The sequence below is a fragment of the Gallus gallus genome, chromosome 11, assembly GCF_016699485.2.
Source record: "Gallus gallus isolate bGalGal1 chromosome 11, bGalGal1.mat.broiler.GRCg7b, whole genome shotgun sequence".
Classification (NCBI taxonomy): domain Eukaryota; kingdom Metazoa; phylum Chordata; class Aves; order Galliformes; family Phasianidae; genus Gallus; species Gallus gallus.
In genome coordinates this window covers 6557586-6575105 of record NC_052542.1, presented here as the reverse complement: position 1 = coordinate 6575105, position 17520 = coordinate 6557586, and the positions used below count along the sequence as shown (strand labels likewise).

The 17520-nt window shown below is 38.1% G+C and overlaps 1 protein-coding gene across 1 annotated transcript in view; it reads left to right on the top strand.

The window, feature by feature from the left end:
• LOC107054281 overlaps positions 1-16519 on the top strand; it is a 125738-nt gene extending 109219 nt beyond the window's left edge. The window contains exon 4 of the transcript XR_005862971.2: positions 34-16519. The gene's annotated coding sequence lies outside the window, so the exon portion shown is untranslated. The remainder of the gene's footprint in view (positions 1-33) is intronic.
• Positions 16520-17520: the final 1001 nt, after the last annotated feature.

Below are 17520 nucleotides of genomic sequence, written 5' to 3'. Positions count from 1 at the left end.
TTTGTTTTCTTCTTTCTCTTTTTTAACCTGCAGAAATGTTCATCTTTGTGAAAGAAAAAGGAAGACCTGATTTTTAAGAAGGAAGTAAGACCACTGGAAACAAGAGTTCTGGAAGACAACTGATGACATATGGCCTGATGGGTACCCCGATCATTAATTTGCAAAGAATGCAATACCTCATTTTGCAACACCTTTAAGAAGAAAAGGCATACATATGATAGGAAACCTGAGTGCAATGAGCAAGCCCATGGGATGATATGAAATTATTACTGATATGTTTTCTAAAGCTGAAAAAGATCATTTTGACTATTTATTCTGAAATCTTAGATAAAGAGGGATGTACACATTCATTCAGTAATGTTTCTACTGACTTCTCTGGATTTGAGATGTGGTAGATCACATAGTCAAGAAAACTACAGTGTTTAAATCAAGACTTCAAGTGACAGAGAACCTACTGGGGCAAGATCTTCCAATGGTTAATTACACTACATTCATTATGGTACATAGGGCAAAACCATTCTGCACAGGAGACATATTAAAGTCACTAGAGGACAACAACCTAATCTGCTGCCTCCAATCTACTTTGTGAAAGAAATTCAGGCTAAGACAAGACATACACATTCTTCTCAAAGCAGGAAGTGTCATACTATGTTCTACAAGTGGAATCTCCTCTCATCTCCTTAATTATAGCCAACATAACATGCATTTTTGTTTAAAATGTGTGTCCAGTGCTGTGTAACCCAACAGGAAGTCTCAAGTTTGAAAAAAACATGGAGTTCATCATTTTAGATTGGAACAGGCAAGGGAGAATGAACATTTTCCATCTAAAAGTAAAGAACAGCACACAAAATAATAAACTAATAGCCTAATGCAATGCAAGCACTTAGGAGCTGAAACTCAGCAGCTTTTTGGTAACACAAAGTGTCTAGGACAAGAAGAGATTAATATTTAATCCCAACTGAGTTTCATAGGGAATTTTGATAAGAATGTAATTTCCCAAGCTGATTTACAAGCCAGGCCTGTGAGGAGGAGTAACACCCCCTCTTGTATGTGAAGCAGCCTCAAATCTATGATTATCACACATGTTCAAGAATTCAGTTTTACATATCACCCTAAGTCAGCACTCCAGCTATACACTGGATCATGACACTATCCTTGGCATTGTTTATAAACACAGCACCGTTTAATTTCAACTTGAGCCTCACCTAACTGTTTTGCACAGATCTTTTATCCTAAAGTATATCCCAGATAACTATGTTCATTTAGTAAAATCTGACAAGATTACATGACAATACCACATAGGATATACTAGAGATTAAGTGAATTCAAGTGGCTGGGTAAAATAACTTTAATTCAGAGTTTTTATCTTCAGTTTTTATACGCACTAGATATTCAATATACATTAACAGTGAAACTCAGTAATGCAATTGCATTATGTTCATATTATACATATCCCAGTGTTGAAATTTGGAGACAACAAGATATTTTCTGTAAGGTATTTTCATCTGAAAAATAGATAAATAAAGTTGAAACATGAATGCATTTATAGAACAATTAAGTTAATCTCTCATATAATGGTTTTACCTCTTCTAAAGCATATTTTTAATGAAAATCAACCTTTTTTCTAAAGGCAAAGGTTAATTAAATATGTTGTATGAAAATATATTTTTGCTTAATTTCCCAGCATGATACATCTTCATGGAACAGAGAATCAAAAACTTTAAATACTGTACGATTACAAACATTTAACCTCACCTTACTGCACATTCTGTACAGAAACCTTTTTCCATGGTAAAAACATTCACAGTGATGTATGTTTATCCATGAAGCTATACAACACATACTCTTAAATTACCCTAAGAGTAATTTAGACAAATTCATTCTAAAAAGCTTTTAATGCGCATTATAGAATATTCATCCCAACGCTATCATCACTGTAGTCACTCAGTACAAAGCACTGTACTGGCACCAAATCACTACATTGGATTGATATCCCTCAAATAATTTTCAAGAGGAAAACCCTGCAAAGATTGTGTAACAGCAATCTTCAGCCTGCTCATCTGTCAGATAACCCACAGCTCTTTGAAGCTTCTTATCCTCCTCTCACTACTAATGCTTCAAAATCCTTGACGTTCCTTGACGTTCTCATGTTATCACCACACTGGGGCAAATCACCATAACCCCTAACAAACTCCACACAAACCAGCCTTCAGTGGCTCAGCACCAGTCAGGATACCAAGCAGAAGGCTCATTGCACTTGGGAGATGGTAACTTGCTGTGTGACTGTGGCTCCATGGGAAATAATTCATAATGTCATGTGACCTGCCAAATATACCTATGCTGAATTGCATATATGCAACCCACCGTAGAGCACATATATAGATGTTTTATGTTGGGGTAACTACACTGCTACGTTGATACCACTGCTACAGCCTCTCACACTGAGTAATAGTCTGTACTTCAGAAACAAACAAGCAAGACCATGTGAACAACTCACATGGAGCATGCTATCTGCTACATTTCAACACCCACCCAAGATATCATACAAGATACATGTAAAAGAATATTTTATTTATCTATTCAGTTTTGCAGAGAAGTCTAAATTTAAACATGCTAATTTCCTGGTTGACAAAGTTGTCAGAAGAGTGCTGGCTTCATAAAACAGGCCACGAGATTATTTGGAATTTCTTGCATGTGAGAATGGTGTGTTCAGGGTGTGAAGCACACTGAAGCACCAGTGCACTGGAATAAGTGCTATGCCACTATGGCATAGACTGACTATGCTTTGAGTTGGGCATGCAAATAACACTGTGAGCAGGAAGGACACACCTGACAGTCAGCTAAAGAAACCTGCCTGATTTTAAGAAACCTGTCCTCTGGCTTCAGTGGTCCCAGATGTTTCAAACTCCTTCGGGTGCAGTGCAAAAATCTAGGTAAAAATTACAGAGCTTTGCAGTGGGTAAGTTCCAGGTTCTCACATGAAGAAGACCTATCTTTGTGAGAAATATGCGGAAGTTGCAAACTTGCCTTGTGCACTGGAGAAATTTAACAGAAATAAAATCTTAGCAACTCATAATGATGTAGTCTGTAATACTTCATATCAACCTAGACATAATATATTCCTAGACGTCTCATAAATTAACAGTGAATGCTGTGAAAATACCTAATTTTGCAAAGCTGCTGAGCACAGAATATCTGCATAAAATAAAAGTGATGCATCAAGATCTAGTTCAAAAAGCATTTTCCTCTCTCTTCGGTAAGTTCAGTTTCTTGCACCAGAAAATAATTTTTACCTATCATTCTCTCCTTACTTATCCAGCTACGGAATGAAAGAAGACATAGCACAGATACGAAATTTAGAAGTTCTGTAGAACTATAATGTAAAGAAAATCTGATTTCAGTATTCATCTAAGAAAATTTTATATATTTTATATATTTCTTAAAAGTATAAGCTAATCATCTACCTTCCATATAAATGTGTTGCAGTTGCCTATTTAGTGAACTGAAAGGAAAGTTAAAAAAAAAAAAAAACCCAACACCAAAAACCCTCAAAAAGCCACATCTAGATTGGAATAGTGATTACAATCTACTGTCTCAGAATGAAAAGCATTACAACTATGGCTATTATCCTGTTAACAACATAAAGGTATCACATAATTTTGAATTAAATATCTGTATTGAAGAGAAAGCCAAAGCAAACAGAGCACATAATTTTAATGTGCTTACTTGAGCCTGTATAATTTTTACTACAAAACAGACATCTCCAAAGTAAAAAAAAAAAAAAAAAAAAAAAAAAAAAAAAAAAAAGAAAAGAAAAAGAAAATCAAAATCCCCACGCCTCAGATCCAGCCATCACACATAAATTCAAAGACTGAAAAAACATTCATTTGAATGGCTGCTTTACAAGTGGCCAGTAAGGCACTTTGTGAAAATTACTGGTTTTCAAATGATATTTAAGTCTTACTTCGAGAGGAAAAACTCTTTCAAAGAATAATAGTGTATTTTTTTTTTTTTATTCTAGCTTCAATGGTCAGATTTCCATAATATGAACTGCTTGATAGTCACTTTCCCTTTAAATTATTTTTTAACCATACAGGCAGTCACATCTGATTTCTGATTCTCCTTACCTTACTTTTCCTTTCAATTACTTCAGTTCTTAATACGAACAATAAGAGTGCTCATTGCATGTCCTCTGTGGGACTCCTGGAACTTAGATACTCAATAGACAGGTGCATAGATAAGGATTCAAAGTCTTTGTTCCACTGTCCAGACAGAATATGTTTAATCTTTTTTCTACCTTTTCTATGCCATTTAAACTTTAACCTAGTAGTAACTTTTACTGCCTTGATTCACAATTCAAAGGTATGAAGATGAAAAGTCCTTGCCTTGGAACGTAGCTTGAAAACTTCATTCTTAGTCTGTATTTCTTTTGAACTTCTTCTTGTGTTTTTTTGTCTTCATTTTTTCCAGGGTGCCAACTTTACCGCATAGGACTTTCCAAACCTAACAGCAGGGCTACCCAGAAGGAAGAAAAGTAGAGCAAATTTGACAAGAACCATCTCACTTAAGGGAAAATATTTAAATTACTGACCAGGCTTGATTACGAGGGTAACAGGTTCAATTTTGCCCACATCTTTTTAAATATGCCACTAGTGACAGACCCTTGCATATGACTGCAAACGCATGTAAGAGACAAAGACCTAATACAATGGAACCACACAGTGTACAACACATCACGATTAATTGTGCAGAAATAATAACATAGCAGCAAGTATAATATCAAATTAATGCATCTGGATACTTAAAATAAGTCTCTCTTTGCAATAGCCAAGGTAGCTCTACGAGAATATTTGGCTCCCGTGCAGATAAATATACAAATTTCTGGAAAAATTTGCATCTTCAAGATACAGAGGAGAAAAAAAAAAAAAAGAAGAAGAAGAAAAAGAATCTTCCAGGGGCACAAGAGGTGGTTCTGCTGTGTGTCAGCTTCACACCCTAGTGCACCAAGCTGCTGTATGAGGAACCAAAGGCATGGGTGCTGGTCCTGGTACCCTACTCCAAACTGACTAGCCTCTAACAGAAGGGCCAGACACCAACCAGCTAGTTCTGCCAGAGATCCAACATGAGGCCCCATCACAGTATTTCAAAGTTTGTATAAGAGCTATCCTATGAAATAAAAGGCTTCTTTGATTCTTAAAATGTATTGCCTTTCACCTCTTTCTTGGCTTAAGGGAAAAAAAAGTGAGAAATTACATATGATGCCCCTTTTCTGAACTGCTTTTCAAAGCTACTAACTGGAAGATCTCCCTTTTGTAGCTGCTTTAAGACCTTCTAACAAGACTGTCAGTCAGCACTGAAAAGCAGCATTGCCTTCCCACTGCTAAGGAAAAACCCAGTAAGGCCAGGAGGATGCTCTGTGCCTCTCGAGCATTGCTCCCTGGAGTCCAATTACCATACCATGCAGTCAAGCTAGGGGAAGAGCAATGTGCACTGCTGGGCATGGGGCTCACTCAGGTGACCACACAAAAATAAAACCAGCTTAATATAGTCAGAGCCAAATGGTTGCACATTCCCTGGAATAAGACAACCTCCAGGGATGGAGATCCATTTTGGCTGTAGAATTTTCCAGTGCCCTACAACAAAATCAAAGCCTGAGCTGGATTATTTTCAGTCATACATCACAAAACACATCCATTAATTTACTTAATAGGCAAAGACTTTAGTGAGAACAAAGCCAAAGGAGGTATCTGTGCCTATATAGAACCCTTTAATTGATAATATCAGGAAATCATGTTCTATTCCTCCTCATTAAGGAACTGTCACTGAAACTTTAAAAGGTATATTGTGACAACTAGCCAAGTATTTCTTAGAATATTTATTAAAACTACTACTTTGAGAATAGTTTTAAAAGTCAGAATATTTTTGAAAGTCAGTAAGGACCTGTTTCAAAGAAGCAGTCACTGCTTATAGATGCTAGAACATCATTCAAATTACTTCAGAGCTACTAGAGCACCTTACTGAAGTTATCTTCATCAATTAAGGGGAGATCAAATGAATGCCCCCTTGAACAAGGTGAAAGCCATCAAGATGACAGGATTACAGCACAAACTGTCAGGTAGCAATATGATTACCAACATAAATCCTGAAGCTATAAAAAGCATTTTAAGTAATTATGTAAAGGATATGCCCTCACACTCTATCATTTAAAAAACATTTAACTTATCATTTAAATCTACTAACAGATGTAAACTCTTTTCAAACACAAAGCTGATATCCATCACTGCATTCTACATGCTGTTAAAGAAATTTCAATTTCACTTTATAGAGCTACGCAAACTTCTAAAATGCTTCACTTAGCATTCGGTCTAGATTTAAAACTAGGCAATAATAATGATATAAATAAAAAGTGGCATACATATACTTACCAAATTCTGTAATTATTTTTTTTTTTTTTTAATTAGTAAAGGTCTTCCTTCCCCTTAGCATGAGGGACGTGGAAAAGCACTGAGAAAAACGAGTAGCTCTAGAGAAGTCTGAGGTGTTAATCTAACTACCTTAAAAATCATAAGTCCTCAAAAATCTACTTAAAACAATTTAAATTAGGAGTTAATCTAAGTTAACTCTGTCTTCACTAAGAGGAGGTGGTCAAAAGTACAAAGAAAAGGCACAAAAGATCCGTAACAATAAAAAGCTGGAAGAAAGAACATTGCAAGGAGTCAGGCATACAACAAGTTTTGGATGCTGCAGTACTGCACATTCAGTCATCCTCAAACCCAGGTCTCCAACAGCTGACTGCTGACTCCACTCTCCACCACTTCTTTCTTTGAGGGACAGAAAGGAGCCTTGGGAATCTGTTTCAATCTCTTTTTTCTTGGATCTCATTCTTCAAATATGCAACAAGCAAATGATGCTTGGTGAACTAGAGGGATTCCAAACACCTCTGGTATAATATAATATTGCTGCTTCCACTGCATTTCCTAGCTCTTTCTCATTTTTAGGACTCTTCTAAAAAGGTACTTAAAAAAAAAAAAAAAAGTAATTTGGATTAGAAATATCAAGAAATTAACAGAAGAATGAGAAAGAAAACAAGTGGCAAAAAACTGACAGTTATCCATAAATCACACTGGCACATTTCTTATTTCTACATAGTTTGCTCTGAATCTGTAACTTTCAACTTCAGTTTGACCCCACCAAGCACTTATCTGTTATTTAAACTAACATACAGTCTGCACTCATATACAAAAAACGAGGCCTTAACATTTCTGTATTCAGCACTGGTGAGGCTGTGCCTTGAGTACCGTGTTCAGTTTTGGGCCCCTCACTACATGAAGGACACTGAGGCCCTGGTGCATGTCCAGAGAAGGGCAACAGAGCTGGTAAGGGGTCTGGAGCACAAGTATTATGAGGGGTGGCTGAGGGAACAGAATTGTTTGGTCTGGAGAAGAGGAGGCTCAGGAGTGACCTTGTAACTCTCTACAACTGTCTGAAGGGAGGCTGTGGTTGGCCTCTTCTCCTATGTAACTAACAATAGGACTAGAGGGAATGGCCTCAAGTTGAACTAGGGGAGATTCAGGTTGGACGCTGGGAAATGCTTCTCCGAGAGAGTGGTCAGGCACTGGGACAGGCTGCCCTGGGAGGTGGTGGAGTCACCGTCCCTGGGGGTGTTCAAGAAACGTTTTGATGTTGTACTGAGGGACATGGTTTAGTGTGGAAATGTCGGTGATAGGTGAATGGTTGGACTGGATGATCTTGGAAGTCTTTTCCAGAAAAGAAAACGTGGACGGTTCAAATGAATTCTGAAAAAAGTCTGCAGAGATATTTTCCCTGCTGTAGGATGTAATAAAGAAGTCCTGACAGGTTTTAAGTTCTGTTATCTGTTTGATTCATACCTCAAAAATGCTTTCGGTATGTTAAGACTGCATTTCCCTGGTTTTCCTGCATGATTTACAGGTGATATATTTTGAAATTTAAGACTTTAACAAAGACCTCTCTCTCAAATATTACCCAAAGATATACTTAGATATTTTATGCACAGATATGAGTCAAAGAAATCCACAAAAATCAGATTCTAAATCACTTATTCCCTTTGGCGTGCTCAGTCTTCATTTTTGTTATGCTGGCACCAATTCTTTAATTCTCCAGCTGTCACACGCTGCTCCACCACCACCTCAAATTCTAATACAAAAGGAAAGCCTGTAACAAATAAACTTTACAGGAATTCTTTTCTACATAAAGAAAAAATACATGAAATAAAATCATTTTTAACTTTATTCAGTTCGTTTGGAATTATTTTTTGTTAAGTCGCTTACAGGGGTGAAAGAAAGAAAGAAAGAGGGAAAAAAAGTTTCCATGCAAGATATCTTTTCCCTTATTTTTAAGTAAGCAGAGAAATTCTGCATATTTTTTCATGATCTGAATTGGTCAAGTGAAACAGTCACTTCTAAAGTAACCATGAACTTTGTTGAAATTTTTAAAGGTATAAACAGAAATAATATCTTCAATCAAATAGTCATAAAAAACCCTAATTCCAAAAGGATTATTATTTGTTTTTAGAATTAGACTTGTCTATTAGCCTGTTCTTCTCCTTCAAATAAATGCGTTGTCTGTGCTCGAGACGATCAGAAATTAGAACTGCAGTACAGCATACTGTATACTGTCTCCAAAAATAAGTTAACTATATTTCATTGCATGTGTTCATTAGATAAAAAGTGCTTCCTTTAAGCTTCTTATGACAGGGCTCAGCACTAACTGTACCTCACACAACCATGACTGTCTTGAATATGGAGTAAGTCTAAAGTGACAGTCAATAGATGGATTATTTAGTAAAGCAAGGATAGAAATATGTACCCTACAGCTTCTAAAACTGTCATCAACAATATTGATTCTGCAGATTGCTTCCAACAGGTTAACATTCACTCCGGCTTCATCTGTGACTTTCTGCAGATTTTGTTGCTACAGGCAATACACTCACAAAGCATCCCAGCTGGACTGGGCAAAACAGCTATGCCCTGTTATCCTAATTCAGAGATAGACATTTAGCCTCTTACAATGTGTCCTCAAAGGTATAAGAGAATCACAGCTGTCTTGTAAGTTTACAACTATTACTATGTTTTCTTATTACTGAAACCCATGCATCACATTAGCACATAAGTAAGACAAAAGTGTTGCTTAGGGTTTAACACGTTAAGCACCAAAAGATAGAGAAAAACAGAGACTGCCTCTACATTAAAAATATCTAGCAAGACAGCCAGTCAGTGACCAACTTAATTTCTCAATCTGTTGCTCCAAAACCACCTTCACAAAATCTGTGTGATGTAAAAAAAAGCTGCACCTTAACTTCCAACTGATTTACAATCTCTATACATGCAGCAGGATTGCTGCAGGTAGTTATGACAGCACTTCCAAGAACAATCACCCACCCACATTTACCAGCTTGTTGAAATGATGTTAAAAAGAGAGAGATGCCATTACAGAGGGTTGCAAAGTAAGTTATCTAAAAGTAACTGCAAATTTTGTACTGTTGACCTGGTTAAACTGGGAGAGAATTGTAAACCAATACATTTTAATCTACTTGAAAGGAATCACTGATCTGAAAAATTATAGCACATGAAAAGGAGGACAGCAGAAGGCACTGCTTCTTTGGTGACCTATACATCAAAAGCAGTTATAATTCTGTAGCATGTAAGATAACAACCAGACACAATATACCACAACTCATAAACTGCAAATTGTGGGAAGGGTAAACAAAAGGAGATACATATTGCCTTTATGCTTCCCCTGAGCATCTACAACTGCACACTAGCTACTGGAGCAGGCAGGACCTCTGTTTAAAGCTGTGATTCATTACATATATCTCTGTGCCCTTAGTGAATGCTAAAACCAGGTGACAATGTTTTTGCCATCAGCTATGGTCACCATTCCTTACCAAAGGTTACTCACCTGTTGCAGCTGCACTTACAAGCATCACCAACATCACATGTCCACTCAAGCAATGTATATTTCATCATCTCAGCTAACAAGACTGAGCCAGGGAGCAACTGCATACGCAGTCAGGTCCAGTATGAAGGGGAAATTTCCTTGACAAAAACATCTCCTATCAGCAGGGCTCACCAGTGGTGTGCTTTTTAAGACAAGTTTCAGCCGTGTTTCCCTGACACACTGAGAGTGCCAGCTGCAGAAGGCGCAGCTCTCTGATTCACCCTAGAGTCCAGTGTATCTCCACTCAGCTACTGCCCAGGTCTTGAGTGGAGAAAGTAAAGCATAAAAGTCAAAGGCGAAGGTCATCTTTGCCTTGGGCAGCTTCTGATGGGGTGGCATTCAAATAAAGCATATGGAAAATTGTAGAACAGTTGGGCAGAGGTTATAAACTGATGTTGGAAATTAAATTCCTCCACTACTACAGAATGATAGTCCCAAAGAACCCTGTTGACTGCCTGCTCTGAACCTAATGGTAGGCAGCAGCAGTTTTTATTCTCTTGGTTAACGTGATCAATGTGTTTAATGCTTGTTAAACTTTATGAATTGTAGCTGCTCTTGGAGTTAAGCCAGACTGGTCAGTGTGGGTGAGTGCTAGAGGGCGATGGTTTGCTAAGATTTTTGCTAGTGTTTTACAGACTAGTTTAATTAAAGATACTGCTAAGCAAGGCCTTTGGATGAAAGATTTGACACAGCTGAAATAAAAGAGAAAAATACACAGAATTTGCATCTAGCTCTGGACAGCCACTGAAAGGTTTCTAGAATGTTTGGTTTTCTTAATTTCCAGCCTATTTTTCCACAGGAAGCATTACTGATCATCCACTGATGGGATTTAGGTGACCTTTCAAGGCAAACTGATCTGTTAAAATGTCCTTCTGAATCCCTTGTATATCACAGGTGTAGAAAGCATATGTAATTAGCATTCCTCTACTGCTTATAGAAACTATACAGAAACATATTTTCTTTGCATACAGAATTCCTCTTGAGGCCAATGATGTCTTCTGAGGCTGAAACTGAGTGCCACCTAAATGAAGGCCCCAGCACCCCTATCCGGGCATTGGTCTATGTTCACTTAAAAAAAAATTCTCCAAGAATCCCTCAGTCTATTAGCAGATGTCCTTTGCCACAGACATTAGTTTCCATCTTTCACATCTTATAAGAATGCAGCAGTTCCCCTAGCGCAGCAAAGTGACAACAACAACGTTAGTTTTCACACAACTGGTTAAGTCAAAACCACAGAACTAAAATTTGATTAGTAGATTTACATGGAGGTCTTCCATTTAGTTTAGAGCTACCTTCTCATCCTGAAGATTTTAAACTCATTACTTTTCTCTGCAAGCTCCTATGATGGCTATTGTTACTGCCTACTTTTCAACCACTTCTTACATTAGAACAGGCCCCAGTATTTTTATCTGAAATACTCCACTTCTCCACTAACCATGCTTTTGCTAAGAGGATGTGTCAGCTGATTCACCGACTTGAATTTAGTCATTTATCTGGATCTTTGCACAACACTACATATCCCAAAATCAAGACTGAATGATGCTGTTTGAATGTGTGCTCAACAGCAAGAAAACAAAATATTCTTATAGATATGGATTTACACATACCATCTACCAATTTGCAGAATGAGTCAAGGAAATTAATTATATCGAGGATCTATTCAGATGAATCAGATGGTGCAGAAAAAAAATATATTCCAGGATGGTGCCATACAGAAAGCATTCCAGCTGTACTCAGAACCATTTTTAGGCACAACTCAAAGCATCACCATGAATATAGAGAGCCTGTTTTACCTTGGATGACCAGAGTCTGCCAGACACCCCTGTACAGCTGGGTTGGATGCAGCATTTGAAGGTAAAGGTGCTTCTCAGAAGCATAAGTCAGTGGCAGCAGCAAGCCCAACACTGATAATATCAGCCACAGCCTGAGAAGATATTTTGGAGAAAACCACATAGCTTTAGCCCACTGCATCCCTCACATAAGGAATGCAAAGAAAGAACTTCCTGACGAGGGGAAAATTATTTGGGTATGATGCTCTACTACCACACTGGTAACAGTGAGATTCCTGCAGAATAAAGAACACATGCAGCAGCGTGCTCAGGAAGGTAGTGAAAGCTGTTGCACTCATAAACAGAACAACAAAAAGATCAGTCATCACCACCCTGCCCACAGCACACACTACCCACTACCACAGCAGCTGTTGAACAGAAACCTGATATCAGTCATTCCCCACAACCATTCAGAGGAGGAACATCTAATTGCTAGAGAACTGGCCAGAGCTGTACTCGGAGGCATTCAATAGTACAGTTCCCAAATGTTAGGAAACGAACATTTTTCTGGAAAAGTAAAAAGGTCAAAGTTTCAATTTTACCAAGTATTAAATAAATATATTTGCTAGGAGGCTATATTCTGCCTCTTCACTAGGTAAGGAAAATTATTAATCCTTACTTTTGCATTTCTGGTTGCGCTTACTAAAGGATAAATCTCACAAGCTTTTACCATCACTTCAGTAAGCTAGCATTGTAACATCTGCCCTGCCTCCCACCCTCCCAAAACCAAGGCATCAGATCGATCAGAAACCTGGATCATTTACTTAATCTGTAGCTGAAGCTCAGCTGCCTCAGTTGGGGATGGAGGACGCTCCATATCAGACTTAACACAGCTGTATCAGTCAACTGCATTAAGGCATAAAGCAACTGAAGTCACCTTAGCCCAACAGTCTTTCTTGCCATTCACATCACCAGCACACAATACCCATGGGAAGACATGTCAACAAAGCTCTAACAACCACCGTCCTCTGTTACATCAAACGACACAGCAAAAAGAATCATGTTAAGAATCAAATCTGGCACCACTCATACCCCCTCCAAATAACTGACATGATCTTTCCCTGCTTAGTTTCAGAAATTTAGTGGGATATTGCTGTAACATGCTAGCATCAAAATAGATGTGGTTTGTTTGTTTGTTTGTTTTCCTGAAGGATAACCACAAATAATCAATACTGTTCAAGCTTATTCTAAGACTGTCAGTTTTCATTTCAGATGGTTGCATCTATAGAGGGAGATTTTGTTAGTTGTGGGATTTTTTTTTCAGCCAGTCTTTGTTCTTTATCCATTTTCATGTGGCCATAATCTGAAATATTAAGGATGGAAAGACTTAAGACATTTCTTTTCACTAATTAACAAGGAGAAGAAACTGCTACAAAAGATGTTCCACCTTGAAACAAGCAATTCTTTAAAGCCAAGGTAAAAGTCTATGGATGCAATAGTGAGAATAAAGCTGATCTTAAAGGAACATTCTAAAACTTCTAGACTCCTGAAAGCATAAAACAATTAGAGATAAGAGAATATCAGAAATACAGATAAAAAACACAGTGTAAAAGCTTAAGCAAAGAGGATGAAGAAAGGTAAAAGATCAAAAACTAAGTCAACCTCAAAGAAGACACCTAAGATAAAGAATAGAAATTTTAGATTTTTTGGAACAGTTAGTAATTGTTCTTCTAAAGATATGTTTTGTAACTTTAAGGAAGGTTTGTTCATTTTGCTGGAACCCTTTTATGTGATACTACATTATTAAGGACCATGAGGAGAATTACAGTAAAAGCTAATCTTCCTCTCACTCAAAAAGTTAATCTACCATAGTTTGTCCTTTAAAAGTATTACAACTTTAGAACCCATTATAGAAGTTCAAAAAGACAAGAGTGAAAGTAACACTCCACAGCCTCTATTACAGGTTATATAAAAGAATAAACAGAATGTTTAAACTTTCTAACTCTAATCAACTTAAAAACATTGTCAAAACTTAACTAAATCAGCTTCACAAGTGTCCATTAAAAGGACACTTTCAAATCCTAAGGAAACTAAGAAAACCACACAATAAAAACTAGTTCCATGCCATAAAAACTAAGTTCAACAGCAAAGGTGCTCCCTCTATGTTTCCATTGCAAATGTCTGCAACTTCTGCTGACGTGCTGCAGAATGCAAACAGAAAACGTAAACTGTGTAACAAGCTCTGAATTACAAGTCCAGTTATTTGGGATTTCATAAAGAAAAAGGTTCAGCTTAGCACCATGCAAATAACTATGCAGTCACTGTAAACAGCAGCAACCTAAAAACTACTTTAATTTCTACTAACAGCCATTTAACCTGATAATAAGGGCTGATAAGGGAGAGTAAGACAAAGAAGCAGTGCTTATGCTCCTTCTTCACTGCCATATCCCCTTACACAGAGAGTAAAAAACAGGTAAAGTCCCGGGGTGCGTCCAGAGAAGGTCAACAAAGCTGGTGATGGGTCTGCAGCACAAGTCTTATGAGGAGGGGCTGAGGGAACTGAGGTTGCTCAGTCTGGAGGAGTCTCAAGGGAGACCTTACAACTATCTACAAGTGCCTGAAGGGAGGTTGTGGTGAGGTGGGGGTTGGTCTCTCCTCCTGAATAACTAGCGATAGGATGAGGGGAAGCAGCCTTAAGTTGGTTCAGGTTGGATATTAGGAAAAATTTCTTCTCCGAGAGAGTGGTCAGGCACTGGAATGGGCTGCCCAGGGAGGTGTTTGAATCACCATCCCTGGAAGCGTTCAAGAAACGTTTAGATGCTGTACTGAGCAGCACGGTTGAGTGGGGAAATGTTGGTGGAAGGTCAGCCTAGATGATCTTGGAAGTCACTCAACCTTGGTAATTCTATGATTTTATGACTCTAACTGTTATACTACTTTATACAAAAAGCTCCTCTGGTTGTTGCCCTACTATGGGGCAGCCAATTCTTACTGTGCAGCACGATTCCTTAAGCTCTCATTATAAAGGCAAGCAATTTTTGACATAATGTATAATTCAGACACATGCAAACTGTCTTCCTCTGAAGATATAACAACACAGATATTGTCTTTCATTGCTCCTCTTCACAGTTCTCTTGCCTCTTCTGGAAAGCCAGACTCATGCTGCACCACATCACTAATTTACAGACACTATGGCAGTTTGAGGTTCACCCCCAAGCTCCCAGAGGCCAAGCAACCACCACTGCTAGGGGCCCAACAGAGGTTTTTCTAGCTAGTTTTAAACAACATGAGCAAACAAAGCCCACAAACTTGAATGTGACAGTATTCATCAGTATTTTCATCAGCCTTCATCAGATCGGAAGGCAAGAATGTCCAGAGCAGCAAGCTCAAAGAAGTCTTCTGCAGATTTTGAAAGGATTAGTTCAATGGCAAGCTCAATATCAGCCCTCACTACACATCTATGCCAGTCTGTAACACATTTCAACAGTAAGTTACATATCACTTCCAACTCTCAGAAGAGAATTAACGAGGAACTTAACATTAGGCTAACCGAAAAAATAGGAATAATGCTTAAAGATGCACAATGTCAAATATGAGTAATTTGCGATTATGCTTCATGTTAAATCACTTTAATTCCAATGATATCTCAAAATATTTTTTCTAGCACTCTCAAAAGAGGAGAGGAACATTTTCCATCAGCTGGCAAATAGACAGAAACACATACAAAAATAAATAAACCAATAAAATCAAAGTTGAAACATCTCCATGTACAAAAAAGACAAGGATACACAAATAGAAGCATGGGCAACAGCCTCAAGGCTAGGAAGATCTTCCTGACACTTTTTCATACCCAAAAATACTGGCAGTGCTGGAAAAAACAACAGTCTGACAGTTGAAGTTTAATGGTCTCATTTAAGGTCTTGCTGGAACACTGCTACAGGAACAAGCCAGATCTCCCAAAATATAATCCTTTACCATAATAAGGCACTCTAATCCCCGACCTTCTGGATAGTAAATTCAACAGAATAGAAACTGACACCACCCAATGCTTAAAACACAGAGGTTTTGGTAACAACAGCATTCATGATCTATAAGCAATTTTTTCTGAGAGCTTGAGAGACAAAACTGAGCATCCCCTGCCTCAAAAGTTACACACTGTATTCTAAATAATTTTCTACCTTGTAACAGGAGATACAAGCATATCCTTTTCCTTAATTTTGCCTACCTGTATTATTCATTTAATTTTTGGTTCCCTTTTTATATGCTTAATGATTTTGAATGTTTTCACGAACCCCTCACACATGTAGTAGAATCCAATTTAATCAAAATGGATTAAAAAAAAGAAAAAAAAAAAAAAAAAAAAAAAAGGATGCATTTTACAAGACCAGAAATACAACAGCAACTGTATCTCAGGATGAGGCCCTGCTGCCAGATGCACAGCACCCTGCAAGGAGAAGCACAGAGCATGCACACTGCTGGAAGGGCACTCTGGAGACCACACGCCCCTGCTGCAGCCCAAGGGCCACTTACATTTGCAGGAACCAGAACACTTATAAAGACGAGTAACTGGCGATAACCACATTATGTTTGTGTTTAGACTGTGGGAAAAGAGGTTTCATTTGTTTGGGGGTTTTCAGGAAGGTCTGAATATCTGCTAGATCAACAGCTATCACTGAAAATACATCATTTGAAGATATAGTAACAGCTGTGTCTTAGACAGTCATACATTAAAGTGAAAACAGCTTTTTTTTTCTTTTTTCTTTTTTTTTTTTAATTTAACTCAAAACATAATCCCCACAAGTAACTGAGCTCCCTAAATTAAAAAGCTCTGGCATTCCTCTCAGCCAGGAGTGTGTATCTGACTGGTGGCTGCTGCTGCAATGGTGTGCACGTGTGCACACACACAAGTCAGTATGGTGGGGGGAAAAGAGCTCATAATTGGGTCCCACTGATTCAGTGTGTGAGCTTTTCCAACCTTGAGCAAGATCTCCACAGGAGACACCCACCACAGAGCCAGATCTGTGGACTTCTGTGCCACATAAGTAGTGTTTCTTTGCTGCTTAACAGAACTCGGTGAGATTAAGATAAAATGCTTCCTCTCCACAGGGTTCTTTTAACAAAACAAGGATTTTGCATGTGACAATAGACTGTCAAACCATTTATTTCTTCTTGCTATTTCTTTTGGTAAATGAATAGAATTATTTTAGTATTAAAAAAACTATGCTACTTGTGAAAGCAATGACTACACTGCAGTAGATGGCAACTTCTTACAAATTAATATATGCAATCAGTGAACAAACTATTAGCCGAATATGCTCTCCCGTCACTAAAAAACACCAAGAAGATTGTCTTATTTTCACCCCACAGTTTCTTCTCAGCACTTCACGTAAACCTCCTGTTCACAACAGGATCACAGTGTGTCCCAGTGGAGAACCCAACAAGCAATATGGTATGCTGTATTTCAGAAGAAAATCTACATGGTTTATAAAACAGTAGAAAAGGCATTCCTACTCAGCTCTCTGCAAGCAGTGACAACACACCACATCTCAGATGTCCTGGTGGGAGGAACAGAGGGAGCAGCTGGTCCAGGCACTGCAATTCAGAGATCATGCCTCCCTTGGTGTGAGCAGGACACCTCCTTGTGACCTGCAGCTACAGCACCATCCTTCAGGTTGTTGGAAGTCCAACAGGCTGAGGTGGTTCTGACAGACAACAGAATTAGGAAGCTCTGGCTTTAACAAGCCTTGGGAGAGACATGAGAAGCTGTAAATAC